Source organism: Ictidomys tridecemlineatus, unplaced genomic scaffold, assembly GCF_052094955.1.
Source record: "Ictidomys tridecemlineatus isolate mIctTri1 unplaced genomic scaffold, mIctTri1.hap1 Scaffold_50, whole genome shotgun sequence".
Lineage (NCBI taxonomy): Eukaryota > Metazoa > Chordata > Mammalia > Rodentia > Sciuridae > Ictidomys > Ictidomys tridecemlineatus.
In genome coordinates, this window is record NW_027523264.1 from 519,207 (window position 1) to 543,275 (window position 24,069).

General features: G+C 47.0%; 1 long non-coding RNA gene across 1 annotated transcript; it reads right to left on the minus strand.

Moving 5' to 3' along the window:
* Window positions 1–8,716: 8,716 nt before the first annotated feature.
* Window positions 8,717–11,013, minus strand: LOC144373806 (uncharacterized). The gene is made up of 2 exons (XR_013433359.1): window positions 10,925–11,013; window positions 8,717–9,242 (listed from the first exon to the last, which is right to left on the minus strand). It is a non-coding gene; the product is annotated as an uncharacterized LOC144373806 (long non-coding RNA).
* Window positions 11,014–24,069: the final 13,056 nt, after the last annotated feature.

The window sequence follows — 24,069 nt, forward strand, 5'->3', positions numbered from 1 at the left end:
CCAAATACAAGTTAAAGAATGGATACTGAAATTTAATCAATTATTCCCAATAAGGTATATTGCTGAAGAAAAATGGAGACTAAAGAGAACAGATGAGATAAAGAGATAAGACCAGGCACTAACATCACATGAATTATATATATAATGTATAAGACATATATATGAAGTGTTTAAGATATTAAAAATTAAGATTGGGGTAATCCAAGATGGCAGGCCAGAGGGAGGCAACATTCTGTATCACTATGTGACCTGGGATTCAAGTAGTGAGAATACTGCTTTCTGCAAGCAATATTACTATTTCCTGTGCAGGAATCATGGCCACCCTGCCCATGCAGGGCCCCAGGCCTCAGTGTCTGAGTAGGTCTCCCAACTACTTGCTCATGCAGGACTAATGGGTGCCTGAGTGGGACCATTGGCATCAGCACCTGCCAGAACTTTTGGCCACCCACCCAAGCACAAATCCCAGATTCAGCCCCCCCTGCAGGACACCTGGCTGCTACCCATATGCAGGAACTCTGGCCTCCACTCCCATGTGGGCCCCCATATACCAACGTGGAGCCCCCCTGTCTCCTCCATCTGGGACTCTGCAGCAGTGAAGATAGTCCCCAATGTGTGGTAGCCTGCCTGTACCTGGGAACTTTATCCAGGCTCTGAAGACAGCTGATAGCCACACACTGGTATCTCTGCCCTCAGGATGGTGAAGCTAGTCTCTGAACTCATCGTTCAATGCCATCACCTGGCTCTCCCCACCCAACTGACACCCCATCACTGAAAGCAATCGCCTCCATCTTGGGTCACCTTCATCACCACCTTTAGTGGGGGCAACTCCCACATTGGAACTCAGGCTTGTCAGGTACCAGTTACTAACTCCCCCATCTCCCCAGCAGTCTCTAACCTGGCACAGTGACTGCCCAATGCAAAAAAGCTCTTAGCATGGCAGGTACGCAGCATATAAGAGCCCCATAGACAAAGGACTCTTATTATAAAGCAGTAAGGGAGATGGTGAGTGTGATACAGTTTACAGGCGAACACAGAGACCAGGAACTAGAAGGTCTTCAGATGAGATAAAGATAAGACCAGGCACTCACATCACACAAGCATGCCCAAAATGAGATCCTTGAGATGCAATCTCCCTTTGGGGACAGAGAGGTCCCATACCCCACTTCCAGGTACCCTCTACCCAGGACCAATCCTTCCTCCCTGGTTACCTTTGCCATTCTGAGGGCAGAGATACCAGCTAACAACGAGCAACCTCACCCATCGGATGAGAAGGAAAGCAGGAAAGATACTGATCTCCAACAGAAACAATCCTTGTTTCTTCCTTTGAGATTTTTTTAAAAATCCAGAATCAATAAATGGGATTGATTCAAAATAAAGAGCTTCTTTTCAGCAAATGAAACAATCTGTGAGGTGAATAGAGAGCTTATAGAATGGGAGAAAATTTTTACCACTTGCACATCAAATGGAGCTGTAGTCTCTAGGGTATATAAAGAACTCAAAAAGCCAAATGCCCCCCCCCCAAAAAAAAAAACCCCACCAATAAATGGGCCAAGGAATTGAACAGATATCTCTCAGAAGGAGATATACAATCAATCAACAAATATATGAAAAAATGCTCATCATCTCTAGCAATCAGAGAAATGTAAATCAAAACTACTCAAGATTTCATCTCACTCCTGTCAGAATGGCAGTTATTATGAAGACAAACAACAATAAGTGTTGGTGAGAATGTGGGGAAAAAGGCACACTCATACATTGCTGGTGGGATTGCAAATTGGTGCAGCTAATATGGAAGCAGTATGGAGATGCCTTGGAAAACTGGTAATGGAACCCATTTGACCCAGCTATCCCACTCCTTGGTTTATACCCAAAGGACTTAAAAACAGCATACTACAGGGACACAGCCACATTAATCATAATTAATGATTATAGCAGCACAATTCACAATAGCTAAACTGTGGAACCAACCTAGATGCCTATCAGTAGATGAATGGATAAAGAAAATGTGGCATATATACACAATGGAATATTACTCAGCATTAAAAGAGAATAACATCATGACATTTGCAGGTAAATGGATGGAGTTGGAGAATGTAATGCTAAGTGAAGTTAGCCAATCCCCTCCTAAAATAAAAAAAAAGTGCTGAATGTTTTCTCTGATATAATGAGGCTGATTCATGGTGGGTTTGGGAGGGGAGCATGGGAGAATTAGAGGAAGTCTAGATAGGCAAAGAGGTGGTAGGCAAAGAGAGAAGGTATTGGGGTAAAAAAGATGGTGGAATGTTATGGTCATCATTACCCTAAATACATGTATGAAAACATGAATGGTGTGAATATACTTTGTATACAACAAAAGATATGAAACATTGTGTTATATATGTATAATATAAGTTGTAATGCATTCTGCTGTGATATTGCAGCACAACTTTTCATTTCTCTGGTTGTACAAGACATAGCATTGCACATTATGTGCATTCACACATGTGTATCTAGGGTAATGATATCCATCTCATTTCACCATCTTTTCTTTCCTTCCCTCACTTTCCTACCCTTTGCCCAATCAAAGCTCCTCCATTTTTCCCAAGCCTTCCTCCATTATGGACCGGCATCCACTTATCAGAGAGAACATTCAGGTTTGGGGGGATTGGCTTACTTCACTTAGCATGATATTCTTTAACACCATCCATTCCATCTCAGTCAGAATGGCAGTTATCAAGAATACAAACAACATAGCTAATCCCAAAGAAACAATGCTGAATGTTTTCTCTGATATAAGGTGACTGACTCATAGTGTAATAGGGAGGGAGAGCATAGGAGGAATAGAAGAACTCTAGATAGGGGAAAGGGGTGGGAGAGGAAGGGAGAGGGCAGAGGGTTAGCAATGATGGTGGAATATGATGGACATCATTATTCAAAGTACATGTAAGAAGACACAAATTGGTGTGAATACACTTCATATACAACCAGAGATATAAAAATTGTGCTCTATATGTGTAATATGAATTATAATGCATTCCACTGTCATTTATTTTTTAAAAATCAATAAAATAAAATAATGTTTTAAAGCAAAGTTTTCATGTTCAGAAAATTTTCAAAAAAGGATATAAAATGGGTTAGTTTGAGATGTTAGTGTTTCTTCAACTGCCTAGTTTAAAATTCCTTCTCCTTTATGAAGCAACAGCTGGGAACAGTTGAAAAAAAAGAATACAAACAAAGTAAGTGTTGGTGAGGAAGTAGGGAAAAGGCACACTCATACATTGCTGGTGGGACTGCAGATTGGAGAAACCAATTTGGAAAGCAGTATGGAGATTCCTTGGAAAACTTGGAATGGAACCACAATTTAACCCAGCTATCCCACTCCTCAATCTACACTCAAGGCCATTACCCCATCATGGGAAAAACCCAGGATTAGCAGAGCTAGAAAGGCTAGGGTTGGGCACTGTTCTTATGCAGAACTAAGCTAGGTCCTGTAAGTCCTGGACTTGGATCATCCTGAACAGGTCTCTCATTTACAATTTGAGGTCAAGGGAGACTGGAGACACTGTCTGGTGCTCACATGGAATCCCAGGCCTCCACCTGCACCTTCTCCTGTCCTAACCAAAATTGCTGCCACATTTCCAACCTTCCCCTGTCAGGAGTGCTATAGCTCCATCAAAGGTCATTGATTTAGGGCAGCAGGATTTAAAACACACCTCTGCTTCAGTCCTCCCTTTCTCAGCCCCAGTTCCTCCTTCTGCTGCATCATAATGGGGACCCCAGGCACCCTTCTTGCACACACTCTTGCTGCCTGATGATGGATGGGTTCCCTTCTAGGGGGTCAGCTCCTGCCCCAGTGCCCAGCACAGCACCCACTCTGCCCCAGCCGGCCTCTTCCGCTCTGCCTATTGGAAGTGTCCTTGTGCTCCCAGGCTCCCTCTTCTCCAGGAAGGCTTCTCCCACTCCAGTTGACAGAGACCCGTCATCCTCTTACCATTGGATGCATTGCCTATGGCTTAGTTTTCTGTTGTTCAGAATGGTTCAAACTGTGACCATCACATTGTTCATGAAGAATCATATAATTTTATCTGTTAATTAAAAATAAGTAAATACTGTACTTAGCAACCAATAAGAATAGATGGCAGCTGTCAGGCTTAAGTGACAGTCTTCAGAGGCCCCCTGCAGTGCCAAAACTCTTCAGCTCCTGGACTGTGGGGAGTCCCAGAGAATCCCAGGAAAGGGGCTGTGCAGCTGGAAGGGCCCCATATGCAGCCAAACAGAGGGACACTGGCAGATGAGGACAGGTAAAAGCTGTCAACAACGAGTTTGCCCATCTTGGTGAATACCAACTTAGTATAAATCCTGCCAATTACCAGAAAAAAAAAACTTAAAATAAGATTTAATCTTACTAAACCATTTTTTAAAAGGAAAAAATTGGAAATTGATTGCTAAATTGTAGGTTCCAGGGCAGATGGAATCCTCAAAAGACCCTATTTCAATAAGCCTAGTCAATTATTTTCATTTACAAACTTAGCAAAGAAATCCACATTTTATCAAGCTCTCAGAGAGATTTTGATGTAAATTGGAAATTTAAAAACCATGGCCTTGCCACTTAGCTTCCTGCCCCATTTGTAAACACTTTTAAGGCAGGATTTGTTTCCTAATGCTTTGAAGGTGCGCCATTCAGAGCACATAATTTGAAATTTCAGGGTCAGGTGCTGGGGCTTAGTGGACATCCTGTCTCCATGCTCATTCAAAAGGGTCTGATTGCCACCCCCAATTTAAAAACATATATTTATATATGCATATATATGTGCATATATATGTATATGTTTTATGCAGCATGCTAGAAATACATACACAAAATCTAAAATTGAGATACAATTTCTGTGGAAAAAGTACTTATTACCTGGAATTCATTTTAATGTTTTCTGTTCTATTCTGAAGGAAGGAAGATTGGGTAGGGCCAATAAAGCTGAGCTCACAATCCAATGAGTCATATCTCACAGCTTCAGAAACACTGATCTAGGACTCACAGCCTAGTTTGGAAGTGTCAAGAAGCAGCACAGAAAATAGAAGGAGGCCAGTAGAGTAGAGGAAGGGGGGAGATAGGGAGGGAAAGGGTAAGGATGTTGGCCAAATTACAGTGTTATATTGTGTGCATGTATGTATATGAGAATGGATTCCAACGTTCTGTATTATTATACTGAACAAATAAAAAGTTTTTTAAAAAGAAGCAGCACAGTGAAGTGGCTAAAAATACAGACCCTGGGAGCAAGCTGCCAAATTCAAGTCGCTGTTCTCCCACTTAACTATCTTTGTGAATTTGGGCAAGAGTTATGCTTTCTATACCTCAATTTCTTTTCCTATATAATAGGATAATAAGAATAAGTTTCTCCTCCAGCTGGTGTGAGAATTAGGTGAGGTAATATATAAGTTCAGAAAATTTCCAGGCATCTAGTAAGAATGTTCAAAGCATTAGCTGCCGCCGCCTCCTTCTTCTTCATCACCACCATCAATGTTGATCCTCCAGTTATCCTTTCCTAAACCAAGGCTAAATTGCAATACCACTGGTGGAAAAAACAAAAGGCAATATCAAAGAGTTTATTTGCAAAGCTGTACAAAACTCCACAGTGTGCAGGGCAGGGTGTAGCAATTCTCTGGGCCCCTGGACAGGCAGACTGCCCTCCTGCTCCTGTTTGCAGGGGAGGAGTGGGAGGGGCTTCTGTTTCCAGCCATGGTACTGGTCCTGGAGAACATGAGTTCTGGCACTGAATGGCTCTTTCTGCCTTCCACTAGCAAACATTTTATTTTCTTGATCACAGTTTGATGCACTGAGAATCCCAAAGCTTCCAGGGTGAGAAAGGCTTCTGCCAGGGTCTGACTATTGAGGTTCCCCCCAAATTCTTATGTTGAAACCTACCCCCCATGCAATAGTGTTAAGAGGTAGGACCTTCAGGAGGTGATGAGCTCATGAGGGCTTTACCCTCATTTTACCGTTTTGCCATATGAGGACTGAGTGGAGAGCAGCTTTGACCAGATGATCTTGGACCTCCCAGACTCTAGAAGTGAGAGCAATAAATCTCTTTCCTTTATAAATGACCCAGAATAAGGTATTTTGTTATAGCAGCCTAACACATAAAGGCAACTTCTTTCTTACAATGAATCCTGGGGACCATATTAGAATGTTAGTCCATAGTAAGAAAGATTGGGTTTCTTTTCTTATCAATTCATTACACTCAATCCACTTGATTGTCCTGGGAATAAAGGGAGGGACAGGGCAGGAACAACCCACAGGGAAGGTTTAAAAGAAGGGAAAAGCAAACCTTTCAATTATTCCAAAGGCCAGCATAATTTAACCAACCTCTCCCAGCAGCACCTCAGATACATGGATGGCAAAATTAAGAGGCACCTGCTATCAGATGGGAGGCGGATACATTTCTAGAACTTTCTACCAGTCACCCAAAAAACAAATTCAGGAAAAAAAGCACTGGAGATTTGTAGTAAACGTTTCATTGGTCATGATGATCAAAAGATGATGGTTAACACACACACACACACACACACACACACACACACACACACACACACACTCATTCCTCCTGCTGCTAGGCAGAGTGACATGTCTGCCTTGCACTGCTCTGGCTGGGCTTCTTATCCTGTGGGCCCTGCAGCCATGGCTCCTCAGGACTCTGCCCATCATTCACCCTGAACTTCCACTGCCCCCTTGTTCTCATCTTCCCTCAACAGGGTGCCTGGAGGCTGCTCTTCCAGGCAGAGCCGTGAAAATTAGAGGCCTTGGTCACCTGATTCTGCAGTGGGTAGTGTCGCAATGTCCGTGACTTCTTCTCCTTTCCAAACTCTCCTTCTTTCCCCTCTCCCACCCCAGAAACAAACAGGATGGCTTCACTGGTCAATTCTTTACATGTACAAACACCAAAAGCAGAGGAAACGCCCCTAGGCCCCCCCTCCTCCCCAAACCCAGCGCTGGGAGAGCAGTCGATGGGGAGGCTGCTGGGACCGGGGCTGCGGGACTATACAGCTTTCCTGGAAACTTTTTTGGCCTCTTGGCTTTACCTGGAGGCCTCTTCCTTCAGCTCCTTGTTTTTCCACACCTCTTCCGCATGCTTGTCCTGGGAAGAAAGGGAGGGACAGGGCAGGTCACACAGGCTTCCCGGGGCCTAAAGGAAGGCAGAGGAGTGAGAGAAGGGCAGCACAGGATGGCTATCAGGAACAGCGGAGCAGTGTCGGCCAAGGCGTCCTGGGAGTGGCAGAATGCGGCAGGTGAGTGAGCCCAGGGACAGGTGGGGCCCAGCCTCCCGCAGGGCCCCCAGCCTCTTTCCCCCTTATCTGGCTACTGTGACAGCTGGACTGGCAGCTTGGCTTGACTTATTATAGGGAGCTGCTGGGGTAGCTTGTGCGGGAGGAGCCCCTAGGAGAGCAGGACCACTGCAAGCCCCGCCTACAAGTCACCAGTCTGCGACATCTGCCTGAATTCCTGGTCCATTCCCCTTATTGCTTATTGCTCACCCCCCTCCGCCTCCTTCACCTGCTTTCTTATGGTAAGAGATCCTTCATTTGTAATTCAGCCCAAAGGCAGGCCCCGCCCTCTGTGGCCCGCCAGCTGCATGGCCAGCTACATGGCCAGCTGCATGGCCTCAGCCGACTCCTCAAGGTGGGCCACGTTCTCTGATCAGGGCTGGGCCTGGAGGGCGGCTCTGGCACCTCCTGAGCTCTGTGAAGGCAGTGTCCACCTGCAGTGCTGCATCCTGCCTGCCTCATGCTACTGCTCACTGTGAAAACTTCCAGATCCTCTTGTCTTCTAGTTTGTATTTCCCACAATGGCACCTTGCATTTGGCAGGTGCTGGGTAAATGACCCGCCTTCCAGTCCCTGGTATAATCATGTTCAAATGGCAGAATTGACTTGAAGTAGACCCATTGAGACAACCCAGGCTCCCAAGCTAGACCTTAATCTAGAGCTCTGTCCCTACAGAGGACCTGGAACTTCCCATGGGTTGGAGGCAGACAACAGTGTAGATCAAGCAGTAGTTCTCAAACTCCACCATGTGTCAGCATCACCTGGGAGCCTCTATGATCCCCAGAGACCAACCCTAGAAAGCCATGGTAGTAGATGTGTGGCAGGGTCCAAGTATGTGTAGTTTTAAACTTTGTACCAAATAATTCTGGTGTAGACCACTGGTGACCCAAAGACTGGCCCAGAAGGTGTTCCCACCCCACCTGCTGTCTCCTCCAGTGAGTAAAGGTGAGTAGGATCAAGGTTCCAGAGAAAGATGCCCTCTCAAATGTCTATGCTGGCACCTTGCTGCCTGGAGTCTACCCTACCTCCACAGCTCATGTTCCCCAGTGTGAACCTTTCCAATTGCTTCTCAGGTGAGCTCCTGGGCCCTGGGTTTCCAGCCCCCCTTTCCTTGTCTCCAAAGGCCCTTTCAGTGATGAAAGCCTAGTGACACAATGGTGGGCTTTTCTCTCTAACAAAGGCAAGCAAAGAGCCACCTGGACGCAGAGCTGAAGCACTGGTTTCTAGTCCCAACTCTGCCCATGTTAGCTATGTCATCCAGCACAAGTCATCTGACTCTCTGACTGGTTTGATCATCTACATCAAGGTTAATGCCTGTTCTGCTTACCACCATGGACTTGTGAGGCAGTAGTATAATGAGACAGAAGTGTTTGCAAATAGTCTTTCAAACTCTCTATCACCAGACCAGCCTCAATTATGTGTTTTGGACTTGGCCTCTGAGCCCATGCCCCCTCCTATTGTGACTGTAGATTTTTTTTTTCAAGAGTTTGTCTCGAGTCATCCCTTATTAATTGGGGAAGCCTGAAATCAGACCCAGATTGCTTCCCGCCCACAGGGTACTTGGTAGAGGCCTTGGTGCCCCTCAAAGGATAGCATCAGAGTGAGGGGCTGGCACGTGCTGACCAGAGCCAGGGCCTGCACAACGTACAGATACCTGGAGAAGAAACCATCTTCTCTAGCTCCCTCCTGCCCATGCTAAGAGGGAGCGAAAAAAAAAAAAAAAAAGGGAAGCACTTACCTTCCTTTGTTTCTCAGCCACTTCTAGTTTCTTCTCGATCTCTTCCAGTGATGGGTCTTGCCGCCAGTGAAAATAGGCATTGAACTCGGGCATCCCATCAAAGGAAGGTGGCTTTAGGATGACTTTGAAGGACTAGCCCGAGGTGCATTTGTTCAGTTCAATGACTTCCATGTCCAAGATGACGCACCAGTTCATGTCCATTGTGTCTGCTGCATGATGAGAGCGAGGACTGCTTACCTGCTGAAGAATAGCTGGGCCTCCCTAAAACATGCACATGGGCCAGGAGAGCTGGGTCCCTGTGACAAACCAGTGGCCTTGGGCCTGGTTCTGTCCTGAGCACTGCTACCTAAGGTCAGAGGGCTGATAGAGCCCCAGGTCCATAGCCACAGTAAGGCCCCAGGCTCCTCAATTAGGGCCCTGGGGACATGTGATGTCTGACACCAGCCACAGCAACAGCAGCTGCCTTGGCTTCTGCCTCTACCACCAGCCTCCTCCGAGGATTAGCTCTTTCACCCATTGTCCTTGCTGGTGTCAGACAGTGGTGCATTTTACCCACTGCCCACCCAGGCCCCTCCTCGTCCTGCTACCCACTGACTGTGTGGCCTGTGGACACTGACTGCTCCTACCCTGTTCTCTTCTTTCTGTCCATTCAGCACTGTCTTTCATCTAGCTTTGATCTTTCCTCCTACACGGTTTCCCACACCAGCCTAAACAGAAAAGACAATCCCAGGTCATCCAAACCCACCGTCACCTACTGCCAGGACAACCACACCCCTTCTTCTCAACAGGAAATAGGAGGTGACCTGTCCCCCACACCCAGCAGGAGAACCTGGACATGCAGTGTCTAGGAACCATCTCTGACACTGGCCCCGAGCAGTACAGCCACCACAGCTCAGGCAGGAAGCCCTCTTCCCATCTCCAGACTCTTGGAGCATCTCCTCTTTCCCTAGGAGACCCCTCAACCACGCCGTGTCCCCTCTTCCTTTCTGGTTTGTTCCTGAGGGTGGACTCTCTGCCTGGGTCCCCTTGGTGTTGTTTGTTCAAGAAATGAACAAAGGTGAAGCTAAGAAAACATAAGTGACTGCAGAAATACTGCATGGGCATTTAAAAAACTTTAAAAGAAAAAATACACCAATGAGCAAAAGGAAGAAAAACTTCAGTTATAGTCCCACCCACCACCCAGGGACTGAGATGGTCAGGAGTCACCATGGTGGGACAAAGGCTGGGACAAGAATAAAAGCCCTTCCTCCTCCTGGGAGATATCTCCATGCTCTACCCCTGTGCTCTCTTCCCAGGCCTGTGGTTAGACCTGCTAAAAGCACAGAGGCAGAATGTTTGCACAAGAAGAAATTGTTACTGGGGGGAGAGAGGGTGGTCAAAAAACTCTAATTGCACTTATTTTTATTCACTTTCAAAATCATTACTTTGGGGCCAGGTGTACTGGCGCATGTTCAGTAATTCCTGCGACTTCAGAAGCTAGGGCCAGAAAATCACAAGTTCAAGGCCACCCTTGGCAAATTTGTGCGACCTTGCCTCAAAATAGAATATTAAAAAGGGGCTAGATATGTAGCAGTGACATGGCACCCTGAGTTCAATCTTCAATACTACACACACACACAAAAAAAAATTTAAAAATCACTAATTTGGGAGATGGCACTAGTTTCCCACTAGTGTGGTTGTGGGTTATCTGACAGCCAAGTTTAGATGATGATGTTGGCCTGCATTGCTTTTCCAAAATTGAAGGCCTGTTTTCATATTATGTGTGTCTCCTTTTCTGCTTAACTTTGGGGTCAGGTTCTACTTGGCCCTGCAAGTAGACATGTCTCTGTGCGTCCATAAATCATTATGTGTAGAGAAATAGCCCATGCTTCCATGCCATGTGGGGACCTACCTGCGAGGGTCATGTTTGCTGGGATCTGGTGGCTGATCTGACTGAAAGTCACAAAAGGCATCTCTCACCAGCTCAGGACATGGTCAAACTTTGAAACAAAAAAAGAAATAGTTTACCACTGATAGATTATCAGCCTAAGGAGGGTCTCTATACAACTGCAGAGGAACCTTGGGGTACTGCACTTGCCCTCACCCCTAGGTCCTCTTTCCACCAGCATTCACTACCCCAAATACTAACACCCTTCCACTTAACCGGGTCAAGTTCAGGCACTAATGCCAATGTTGCTGTTGGCTTCCTTGTCTCGAGGCCTGAATGTGAACTTGAGTTTCCCAAACCCCTATGAACAAGGGGTGTTCCTCTGTCTCCCTGGGCAGCTCAGTGGCCTTCCCAAGGCAAGGATGCTAGTGAGAGGCCAGTCTCCAGTAGGAATTGCCTAGAGATATTTTTAAAAATAACCACCCCTCTGAACTTCTGTCTCCACACCCCACGTGTCTCCAGCCAGCTCTGACATGGGGTGAGAGAGAGTTGGACAGAGATGTTAAAACTTTTTCAAGATGGCCTCTCTCTTGCCCGCCCTCCAAGAACCACTGGCCCAGGCCCTCCCTGACCCCACTAAGAACAACCCTGGACCACAAAAAGAGAAGAATCAAGGCCCAGTGTCATCACACCTGGTTGATTCATAGACACAAATGGACATATCAGGGCTTTGTGGGAGCCAGAGATGGGCTCCCTACTCAGCATGAGGCCAGGGGAGCCAGGGAGGGACCCCTGTCAGAGCATAAGAGACAGGTCAGAATCTGGTGAAAAGGTCATTCTGCCAGGGAACTGCTCAGGCCAGGGTCAGGGTGAAAAAGCTCAGTGTCCTCAGGGCTCCCTTGAGCTAGTTAGGAGGTAGGAGGAGCAGCGAAGGCACTGCCTGGAGCTCACTGAAGACAGGAAGGGCTGGCTCTGGAGAGTGCTTGTCACCCAGGCCGCTCCATCTTTGACCACTGGTCACTCTGCCAGTGGAAGGTGGTACGAGCCAGCAGGCTGCCTTCTCACATCCTCATGTGGCTGACACTGAGGCCAAACTGGAGCCCCTTTCCTCCAAGAGCCATGGTGCCTTCCCACTAGGAGCCAGGGTCCGAGCTCGTGTGAGTAGTGGGGCCAGCTCTGGGGTAAGAGCTAGACCAGTGAAGTGTGATTGTAGATGTCAACTCTTGGCTAGTCATGTCACATGTCCGAACCTTGCTTTTCTGACCTTCTGCACAGAGATGTACCAATTAGATGAGAAAAGCTTCTGCCCTGCACCAGCACAAAGAATGCGTCATGAATGTCAGGGTCCTTTCCTCTGTGTCAGTGTGGTCCTCCCCTCAGCCCTGCTAGGAGTGTCGTCTCCATTCACAAGTGAGGAGAATGAGGCTCAGAGGGTCTGTGTGACTAGAGAGCGCACAGACTTGACCTAGCTCTAGCTGCCCACACAGTCTCGGTCTCCTTTCTCCTCAATGTGCTGGGTCCAGAGGCCCCTGCCAGGCCTCTCCTGAGTCACACAATGGACCTTCTTTCTCTGGTATCAGGCTGTTCCTGATGGTGCCAGCGGGACCCGAGCAGGGAGGCAGGCCTAGTGCCTGGATGTAAAATCCCCAGTCATGAGTCTGCAGCCTGCACAATCTGCTCAGGGCCGGGCTATCTGAAGGCAATGGGCTGAGTGAGGAAGCTCTTGCCAGGAGAGGCAGCGGCCTTGGACCTTAACCTGGGTGATGGATCAGAAATGGAAGAGGAGGCAGAGAAGCCCACCTGAAAAAAGAAGGGGATCTGAGCAGGGGCAAGTACTTGGAGTCAAAGGATGTAGCCCTTGGCCAAAGCCAGAATGAGGATGAGGCTGTGCTCAAGGAGCACTTCACACCCACAGCATCCCAGCTGAGCTTCACTGAGCCAGAGCTAGGCCCACAAGAGAGACATCATCAGCTTCATTTTCAGATGAGGGACCTGGGGCTCAAAAAAGTTAAGATGCTAGACTAAGGTCACAAAGTTCTGAGGTGGCAGAGCCAAGTCAAGCATCCCCATCTTGTGACTTTTAAGTTCCTCCCTAGTGGCCAGGGGAGAAACTAGATTCTCACTACTGCTTCCTCCATGGTCCTAAGAACTCAAGCCATGGCCTAGGGCTATGGATTAATTTTAAAATGTGCCATGTATTTAAGAACATTCTACATGGAAGCTACTGTGCTAGGAGTTTGGGGAACATAGAGAATGTCAGGAGCCAGAGGAGGAAGACCAAGGAGGGAACAGGAGATGTCACAGAGCTGAGCAACAGTGTGCATGGTCAAGGAATTGGTGATGACCATGGGATCAGAATCTGCATGATAAAATTGGTACTCACAGAATATTTGCAATGTAAACACTCTTTTACTTTAGTTTTCATAACTGTGTTGTGATGTAGCAATACTATCTGCATTTCATGAATGAAGAAACTGAGGGTCAGAGAGGCCAAGTGACATTTTCATTCAGTAGAGTGAGTTGAGTAAGATTCATCCACATCTTAATTTTAATGACTGTGAATGTGGTCTTATTAGGGGAAAAAAAAGATTTCCTTGGATGTCATTAAAGATTCCAAAATGAGATCATCTCTGATTACCCAAGTGGGCCTTAAGTTCAATGGCAAGTCGCTATGAGTGACACACAGATAAGCCATACAAAAATGGAAGCAGAGATTGGAGTGAAGAAACCTCAAGCCAAGGAATGCCCAAGGTGACCAAAAGCTGGAAGAGGCAGGGAAGGATCTTTTCTGCAACTCTGGAGCAAGCATACCCTGCTGGCACCTAGAGTTTGAAATCCTCACCACTGTTTTATGGTGAGGTGCTCCAGCCCTAGGAAACCAGTACCCTCAGTAAATAACAAAACCATGAGCCAAAGTCATGATTCTTCCACCTTATCTCAGCAACCAGCATTTGTACATGGTCTGATTTGTTCCTCAAGAGCATCTGTGTACAAGAATCTCAGGGTACATGGGACCCTTAAAAACCCTCATGCTAAGTGCTACACCATTTCTGTTGCAGCCAAGATCTGAAAGATCTGCTCTGCATGGAATGCTCTGGGGAAGGACCAGAAGATACGGGGGCAGAGGGTAGGCAAGACCTCTGGAGAGATCAGCAGTGCCAAGGAGCACCCAGCCTGAGAGGAGCCTGGTGGCACCCTGGTTAGCCTCTGGCATCAGTGGTCAGTGGAGCCAGGACAGCAGCCTCCTCAGCACTCAGCCTGCTGGTGTGACCTAAGTGTCATCTTGCACAGGTGGTTCAACATTCATGCCATGTCATACCACAGCAAAACACAGCCTAGCGCATGCTCCAATGCACTTTGTAGGAACACCACTGGTCAGTCAAGTGACCCCTGTGGGCCTGGGCATACATCAGCACAGCAGGTAGGAGACGACTTCAGCTTCAGCTGGCCCAGATGCCAGTGCGACCTTACCCCAGGTGACGAGGGGCCATCATGCCATTTAGGTGAAATGCCTAGAATGGTGAAATGACTTTGCATCTTGACAGTGGAATGAGTGGTGGACTGGGTTTATTCAGAACAGAGGGGACCCACTGGGTTGATGCAGGGTACATTGGGACTGAACGCTAGAATGGGACAGGGAAATCACAGAGGCCTCCACACCAGCGAAGGAGTCTGTACCTTGTATTCAGTTAGAAAGGCTTTGGTGTTCTTTGAATGAGAGGAGAAGGGAAGTGGTGAGGCTTATGGGGACAGCAATAACAACGGCTGCCATTTCTTCAGCATCTACTTTGTACAAGGAAAAGCAAAGGCATATCTCAATTTATTTTTGATAATGAGGAAATGGAAGCTCTGCACAGTTGGGTAAAGGACACCAAGTCACACAGACAGTAAGAAGCAGAGTTGGGATTTGAGTCTGTGTGTGTTCCATCAGGAAACCTTCTCTGTGCGCAGGTTCAAGTACAAGCACAAGGAGATTCAGCAGCAGTGTCAGCTTGGGGAAAAGATTAGGAGGGGAAGGCTGGCAATGTTTTGTACAGGCAGGCTGGGGACCCACCTGGGCTGTCATTTGTGTCCCACCCAGCACTGCTTTCCCAACTACAGACTCATCCATACACTTCCCCCAGCTCAAGCTCCAGTACATAAATTGGTGAGGGATCATCCCACCAAGCAGAGAGTCAGCCACGAGGCCTCAGACACAGAGGGGTAAGTTTTGAATGGGGGAGGGCTTGGCTGCTGGGGAAGCCCTAGAATCAGGGAAGATGTTGATGAGAGGTATCTCATGGTGGGATGGTGGGGAGGAGAAGATGCCTAAAGTGAAAATATCAGTACCCGCAATTTCCCTTGAACACCACAATGTCAGAGGTGAGGAAATCACTAAACAGATGCATGATCACAAAACAGGGAACTCTCCCGGAGGAGCTGTCTCAATTCTGGGAAAAAGGAGAGACTTTGTGATGAGCACATGATGAGATACATCAGGCCCAGGTAGGCTAAATGTCCTGCATTGCACACAATTCCACGCAGGAAAAATATCCCATCAGAAATGCTAGTGACTTCCTCCTGGGGACAGAGGTCCTGAGGTCACACAGCAAGTTGCTGGCAGAGAAAGGTCAGGAGCCCAAGCATCTGGACTCCAGCGTTGGCACATTTCTCCTTCACACTGGCCCCTTCACCCATTCAAACAGGATGAGAGGAACAGCCCACTCTGAGGCCAGCAGAGCAGCATCCAAAGGTGAGCATGCAGACAGGACGCCACAGGGAGCATCAGCAGAACCATGCTCCCCGGCTTTCTATAAGTCGGTTAGTAACAGGAGCAGGCAGGGGAGAGTGCTGAGTGATCAGGCACCACCTGGTGCCGCCACCCCCAGCATGCACACTGCCTCCCAGATGCTCTGACAGCCCACGTGGCACAGTGAGTCGCACTGTTCTTGTCACTCTAAGAAATGCCCAAATAGGACTCTCAGGATGTGCCCAGGCCCACACAGACTATTTTTGAGGGATAAGCAGCTAATGGATGCCCAAATGGTTTGAATAGAGCTCTCCTTGGCAAGGATATTGGAGGCCAAATATAGGAACTCTGTCACAGAATTGGTATGACAGCTTCATGGTGGGGGAACCATGAGGGCTGAGCCAGGTCCTCCAGCCACAGGCAGAGTGGGAAGGGCTTCTTCCAGCTGTGCACTGAACTGGCCTCTTAGGAGTCCAGGTCAAGTTCTGTATTCACCTGGTATTAGCTGCGTTAAGTGACCTCAGTGTCACGTCTTCACATTGGACTGGAATTGTACCATCTTAGAACAGTAACCTAGCTTATTTCATGCTGACCAGGGGCTCTGATGGGCAGCATGTGTCTTATTTGAGTTTAAAATCAAAAGGAGTTTAATTATTTTTTCATGAATGTGGTTTTCCATCTTTCCACACTATTTATAAATATTGAATTCCATGCCAAGTCCTCTGTTAAGTCCTAGAATAACCCCAGGAGGGGAATCTTAGGGAGTTCTACAGATGCTCTGCAGGTCTTCAGCAGGGTCTCCTGCAATACTGTGGACCATGTCATCAAGGAAGAAAGGGGGATTAGAGTAAAGACCATTTAGGGATGAGTGATTCATAGAGGGGGCTGGCAGACAGAATGGTGTGTGATTCACTGGCTTCGGGGACTGGTAGTATCAAAGCTCCTCTTAGATTTGCTTTTCAGGGCTTCAAGAGGAGATGGCAAATGGTCGAGAGCTTCAGAATGCAGCATAATTGTGCTTCTAGGAATGACCTGCTGCTGACAGCAGAACTTTGGAAGCCTAGGTCTGAGGAGTCCCTCAAGGTTCTAATGGCTATGCCGAGAGGAAGCTATTAGACAACCCCACATAATCCACAGTGATGGGACTTCCCAGGCTATTTTTTAATCTCCTATTCAATATATACAAGAGATTCAGCATGGCAGAAGTCAAGTTCAGGGTGTGAATTTTTATTCAGGACAGGCAGAGAACTGGGTTTGTGAGTCAGGCTCTGGGTGGGGTCCCAGAGTCAGGAGCAGTCTCAGGCACTAGCACCTGAAGCAAGCTCTGTAATTTCACTCCTGACAACGACATGGATGTTTGACAGTGCACCATGGTTGACCAGGAGCTTCCCGGTACATGTGTGCTTATGCATCTTACACAAACTGCTTCAATTGCAAACATACTAGCCCTGAATGTCAGAAAAATCTATTGACAGAGAAAAGAAAATAAGTATTCGCACTCTAGTGAGTTTACACTCTCAGCATTTTCTTGTTTTTTCCTGTGTCTATTATGTTTGCATTATTGTAATCCATGTGTATACATTTTACCATTCACTCTCCCTGAAACCTATGAAATGAATATGATTGGACCCATTTTCCACATGGTCAGTTTAGCAATTTTGTTTCCCTGAAGTGGGACAAGCAGGAAGGGATAGGCATAATTTGAACCAGAATCTCTTTACATCAAATTTCATGCTGTTCCTGACAAAGCTCTATGCTGTTCTCAAACCCAGCCCTGCCCCTACATGGGAGCAAGAAGAGATGCCCATGGCACATGGTTGAAGTTGACTATCTCCAAATTGCCTCCCTATCCTGGGTGACCTCATGCTTTAAATTCTTACCATTAAGCTGTCCTTGGGTTTAGCTATGGCCTCAGACAGTCCCCATTTGATAGCCTACACCTAACCTATCAAGCATAATAAATTGAGTCCTTTTCATATCTGGACAGAAAAATCAAGAGAACTTGTCAACATCCCCAGAGGGTCAAGTTCTTTGCCCATTCTGCAGTCCCACAGATGAAAGGAGTCAAGGGAATCTCTAGATTTTTATTTCCCATCTCTTCTCAGATGAAGAGACAAAGGGTCTAGGAAATCTAGTGCCTGTCTGAGTCCCAAGGATCAGAGTTCTAATTCCAGCCCAAATTTAACTATACTGAAAGAGACCCCTTATCTTTTGCAACATCATTTTTATTTCTTTGTTCTTTCATTCTTCTCCAGAGCTTATTTTCTGCATTACTTTAATTTTAACTTTAAATGGATATCACTTACAACTATAAGTACACAAGTTAAGTATAAGTTAAGTATAAAATAGTGTCCACTGATTTTCTTTGCATGAGATAAGAGATTTAACAAAATTTACTTGCTCTCTCTACAAACCTGGTTCTATCAAAATGATCTGGATTTTTCAGTTTTGGATTATCATTACCAATTTCTTTTTTTAATGTTATTCACTCAACAAATACTTTTTTAAAACCTACTGTATGAACTATGCAGAGTAGTAAGAAAGACTACATGATCACCTTACTCAACATATCCCTAGCCTAAGATACTTGACATTTGCATTCAGCTTTGTTAATACATTTACTATAATTAGATGGCTCTAAACGCTATTGTTCTGGTTGTTCATGACCATTATATGTCCTTTTCGTATTCAAGTTTTTAAAATTTGATCAGTTTTTACTATCTACAGTACTTCTTGGAATAATTTTCTCCAGAAAGCCCTCATGGTATGCTTCTTGAGACAGCTGTGTCTGAGATGCTGAATGTAAGTGGCAGGCAGCCCTGACCCTGGGTTGACAGTCCCTTGCATGTGCAGGGAGCAGTTAGCTTTGGATGCTGTTTGTCCGCTTATTCTCACATATGCACTCTGCACTTTGCACTTTGCTCCCTTTTCTGTCTGGATTTCAGGCACAGATGCCCGTCCAGGGACCCAGCGACTCCCAGCACACTTCCTGTCCTCCTTCCCCCAGATTCACATTCTCCAGCTTGTTCTATAAACTCTAGATTTGCCAGTGCCTGTCATAAACCAGGCCAGCCACTGCAGGCTCCCGCCCCTTTTGATCTGTCTTGTTCTTCTGCCTCTCATCTCTGACAGCAGGACCCAAAGCAGGCAGGGCACACAGCTCTAAAAGAAAGGAGCAAAAAGCTTTGGGCTTTGGTGGGGGAGAAAGGTAAGTATGTACATGTGAGTGGGGGCAGGTGGGAGAGGAATATGTGTGGGGTGCATGTATCTGTGATCCTCCTACCTTCCTATTGGGACTATAAATGGGAAGGGTGAGTTTTTGGATTGGGGGGGAGGTCCTTGCTCATTCTCAAAAAAAAAAAAAAACAGAAAAATCAACCTTTCCCACACTTTTACATTTCTAAATATAGCAAAAGCTAATTTAACAAGCAAACCAGGTAATGCATGATGCATGTTCATTTCTCAAGCTAACAAAGAGTTTGGTCCTCTAATAAGCAATATAAAAAATTGCATTTTTCCTCATTACAAATTCCACCCAAATTTCTATGCCTCTTCCAAAAAAAGTAAATAAATACTCATTTCTTTCCATCCATGACTTCAAACTTTCTAGGAATTCTGTCTCCAAATGAAAGTCCTTGGGTAAGCAGGAAACAATATAAAACTGTAAAGAGGGACATAGAATGCAGGATCTTAAGTGTTCTGGAAAAATTAGTCTTTTCTTTGATTATGATCTTGATAATTTGAAATCCTATATGTAAAATCAAGAAAAACAGATCTGAGCATTCCTGTTCTTCTTGCGTGTCAATTGAAGGTGGACTCTGACCCCTCCCCTCCTCACCTATTCTGCTTTCTTTGCCCTGTGTCCTTTCCTGTTCCACTATCTTATTATATCCCCATTTGTCAATCTGTGTTGCTATGTTTTAAATACTGTCAATCAACCCTCTTTCCTCCTAGAGAAGGCACGTGGTTTAAACTGCCTGGTCAAAGGAGGGAAAGTGGCCAGTCTCACCTGGCCCTCAGATCCCTTTCATGGAGCCAAGATGGAATCTAGATATGAACCACTCATCCAAGCAAAAATGTGAGGAACACCCCACCAACAGTATAACCCGGAGTCCTACTCACCCATGGAGACACGTTCCAAAATATCCCACAGGTGCCTGAAATCTAGGATGTACTGCTTTCTCCTCTACATACATACCTATGATAAGACTTCATTTATAAATAAGTCACAGCAAGAGATAAACAACAATAGCTAGTAATAAAATAGAGTATTTATCATTATATACTGATAAAAGTAATTTGAAACTTGCAAATGGCTTATTTCTGGAATTTCCCACTTAATATTTTTGGACTTAGTTGCCCGCAAGTAACTGAAAAAGAGAAAAACAGAACCATGGATAAGAGGGGACTACTGTATGTCTACTAAACACTGGACTCTGGGGGAACATGCTAGACCAAACCTTTAAAACACAGTATCTCACGAAAGAAACAGTCTCCCAATTAAAATAACACTTGGAATGAACTGTAACTTTCAGGCATTCATTTTGTATCTGCCAATGAGCCCATATAGTGTACAATATATAGGGTACTTCCTGATATAGACACATACTCACAAATACACACATAACTGAAAATACAGTACTAAGTAAAAAGGCACAGAAAACCTAATTTACCCATTATATTGGCTGTGTTCTAATTTTTTCATTTCTACCTTATCTCATATAATTAAAAGAAATACTGGGCTTGTCGATGTCACAGAGCTGCCAGGGGAGACTAGAGTCAGGGCTGGCACCTAGGTGGCAGTGCACAGTGAGAGACCACACTATTCCAGCTAGGGTGGTGAGGCCTGCAAGTGATGAGAGTGAGGCTGAGGGTGTGGGACAGCTGACGGCTTCTGGAAGTATAATGCTCCCGCTATTCTGTTCCATCTGTCCAAGTGAAAGGCCACTCTTTGCCCTCTGCCCCTCTTTTCTCTGAGGACAGGGCAGGAGGTGAGGGAGAAGAGGAAAGAGGAGACTGGTTAGGGCGTGGCAAGTTGGTACACATCTGAGTAGGAACCTCAGCAGAAGGACCTGGGCTAGACACAAAGCATTTCCAAACTGGAGATTCAGCTCCCATGGGGCAGTTTTCTCTCACAGAGAATTGGAAACAGAAAAGAGTTGGGATATCTTGGTGTCTCACCAAATGGATAAAGCTAAGTGACAGCAATTGGAACTGGGGTGCCTGAACATTCGGTGTGTCCTGTGTTGATGCAGAACTGAACGCTGCCAAAACATTAAATTTCAGGTCCTCAAGCTGAAACATTCTTTCTAGGACCCTATTGCCATGAATTTTTGTGCACTTCCCAGTAGCCCCAAGGTGCAAGAATTTAAAAGTCCATTTTAGAGACTGGAAAACAGAGGTCCAAAGAGGACTTGAAAACAGTCCATGAGGAGTGAATTGAGGAGTTGGATCTAGACATGAGGTCTTCTGGCACAGAGGTCACCACGGAAGGTGCCCAGCAGCAGCACCCATGTCACCCTCAGTTTAGGGAGTTCTGGACCTTTGGTCATCTAGGTTTCTTACTCCAGGGGCCTTCAGATTCTCTGACCTCAGGAAGTGGACCCAGGAGCCCAGCAGACCAGAGATGAAAAATTGGGGAGCTGGGGGATAGGGATGGGGAGAGTCTCCTACCACTCCCCTCATCTCCATACTCCTCCCTCCTCCTAGGTTCCCTAGCAGTCCCTCCAGAGCACCCAAGAAAGGAGACACTGAGGAGGGATTCAACATTTTTCTCATGCTACTGGTTCCTGGGCACTTGGCCCAGGCACCCTCCCTTCCATGTTCCTCTGAGAGGAGGGTGGCACAGCACCCACTGCAGCCTTGGGCAGACGGATACTCAGCATGCCACTCCCACCACCAACAGGGGCCGCTTCAGACATCAGCTCAGAGCATGCAGAGGCCTCTCCCTCACTTGCTTTATTTATCTTGGCCCAAGGACGACGAAGCCTGGATTGGAGGGGAGGATGGTGCGACCATTTCCAATACTTCCTCCCGGCCTCTCCATGCCCCTGAGTTGCCCCTTGGTGCCTGGGAGGAGAGGGCAGAGGTCTATGGTCTGAAAACCATGACTTGAAACTGGAGGGGTGCAGGGATGAAGGGGGAGAGAGAACTCAGAGCCCACAGCTCTGTGGTGGACTTGCAGGTAGTGCAACACACCCCAGGGGGGCTGTGCTCCCTAATCGGCCTCAGCTCCCCAGCTGGGCCCACCCCAGGCCCAGCCTCGACAGCTGTGGATACATGGGATAAACACTGGCCTGGTTCCCTCTGCCTTCAGGGTCAGGCCTGCACCAAAGTGTCAGCACCCCCAGGAAGCCAGGCCAAGAGCCCTCTGTTCAGGCCAGTGAGCGGAGGGGTGGCAGGCCTGTCTCCGTGTCCAGGGAGCTCCAGGTCTGTATCCCCAGAGCCCAACAGCCTCAGGAGAGCTCCCCCACCCTGGAGCTCAAGGTCTCCCCCTCTTCAGCTTGTCTGCACGGCTGGAATCCCTGTCTCCAGTCACTATGTCTCCACCACACCCAGCGCTGTCCTTCAGCCAAGCCACACACATGGAACTGCTTCCATCTCCCTCCTCAGCTAAGCCTGCCCTTCTCAAGGGCTCAGGGACTTGGCTCCTCTGAATTCTCTCCAGTTTGTGTCCATCACTCCCATGCCCAGCGACGTTCAGCTGCACTGTGACCTGGACCTCAGAAGACAGGCAGGAGGCATGGGGGTGGGAAGACAGGCAGGAGGCATGGGGATGGCAATGAGCTGGCTTGCTCCTGATAGATATCAAGGAGGGGAGGACATTTTTTTCTTTCTCAGCCTCCCTCCTTTCTTCTGGGTTCTGTAGGGCCAGGAGGTGTCAGGGGGTGGGTAGCCTTAGGCTCCATCAGCAAATGTGTCTGGACATCTCCAGGGTGGGTGATGAAAGGGGTCGGACTTGGTTCCTGCCCGGGAGGATTTGTCAGACCGGTTGCTATGGTTCCAATGTGTTCCTCAAAATTCATGTGTTGCCCCTAATATGGCAGTATTGGGAGGGGAACCCAGGGGGAGGTGTTTGGGTCCATGGGACAGAGCTGTCATGAACAGAAGAATGGGGTCTCGTGGGAGGGAGGACTTCTCACTTTCGCTGGTCTAGATTAGTTATCACAACGGGGGTTGTTATAAAGAAGCCTGCTTCTTGTATTCTCCCCGTCTGTCGTGTGCCTGCTTGCCCTTTCACTTTCTGCCATGAGCTGAAACAGCACAAGACCCTCATGGGTGCCATGCTCTTACACTTCCTAGCCTCCAAAACCATGAGCCAAAATAAAACTCTTTTCTTTACAAATTACCCAGTCTCAAGTGTTCTGTTATAGCAACAGAAAATGAATCCATAAAAGAGGCCATATTAGTAATAACAGCACTGATAAGAGCAATATGGTACTTTCCCCATGGCAGACACTATCCTAAGTATTGTACACAGATTAATCTTTTCATTTTCACAAGGGCTCTATGGGGTAGGAATTATACTTATCTTCAATTTACAGGCAAGGAAACTGGGGTTCTTGCTCAAAGGTATTCTGTAACTTTCCCTAGGAACTGGATAATGTTCCATCTGGGATTCTGCACCCAGGGAGGCTCCCTCCAGAGCCTATGCCCTAAACCACTACATTCGACCTGATGGGAGCTAGGCCTGGTGGCACAGGCTTGTATTCTGAGATGCTCAGGAGGTTGAGACAGGAGCATTGCATATTTGAGGCCAGCATCAGCAATGTAGTGAGACTGTTCTCAAAAGAAAATCAAGGGGGCTAGGGATATAGGTTAATGTTGCACCCCCACTATTGCAAAAAGAAAACAAAACAAATAAACCAAAACCCCCGGCCAGGAAAGCTGGCAGAATGTTTGGAGGAGAAACCTATTCTTTCCAGCAGGAAACTCAGTGGAAGCTTGCTGGAGGAAGCAGCCCTTGTGATAAGCCTTGCAGGCAGCTGGACCAGGCAGAGATCTGGGAGAGAACATTCCAGGTGAAGGCAAGAGGAAAAGCCATCACCAGGGAACAGGGCATTGAAAGTCAGGTCCTAAGATCGTAGGGAGCTCAGAGTAATGAGGAGTTCAAGGAGAGCCTTGCAAGTCAAGGCTGGAAGGCAGAGGCTTCTGAAGGTCAGGCAACAAGAGATGAGCTGGTTCTGTTCTGGAAGGGTGGCAGTGGAGATAGAGTGGTGTCAGGAGATGGCACAGATGACAGTTTGATAGAATCTGGTCCCCAAATGGATGTCAGGTGTGAGAGAAAGTGAGGCGCTCAGCAAGGAAGACATAAATGCTGGCTCTGGAGCACTGTGGAGGAGGGAAAGGTGGGTGGAATGGGGTGTTTTGTCGTGGATGTGGAGAAGTCAAGGTGCTTGTGGGCCATCCAGAAAGGCTCCCATTTTGGTGAACAAGGAGA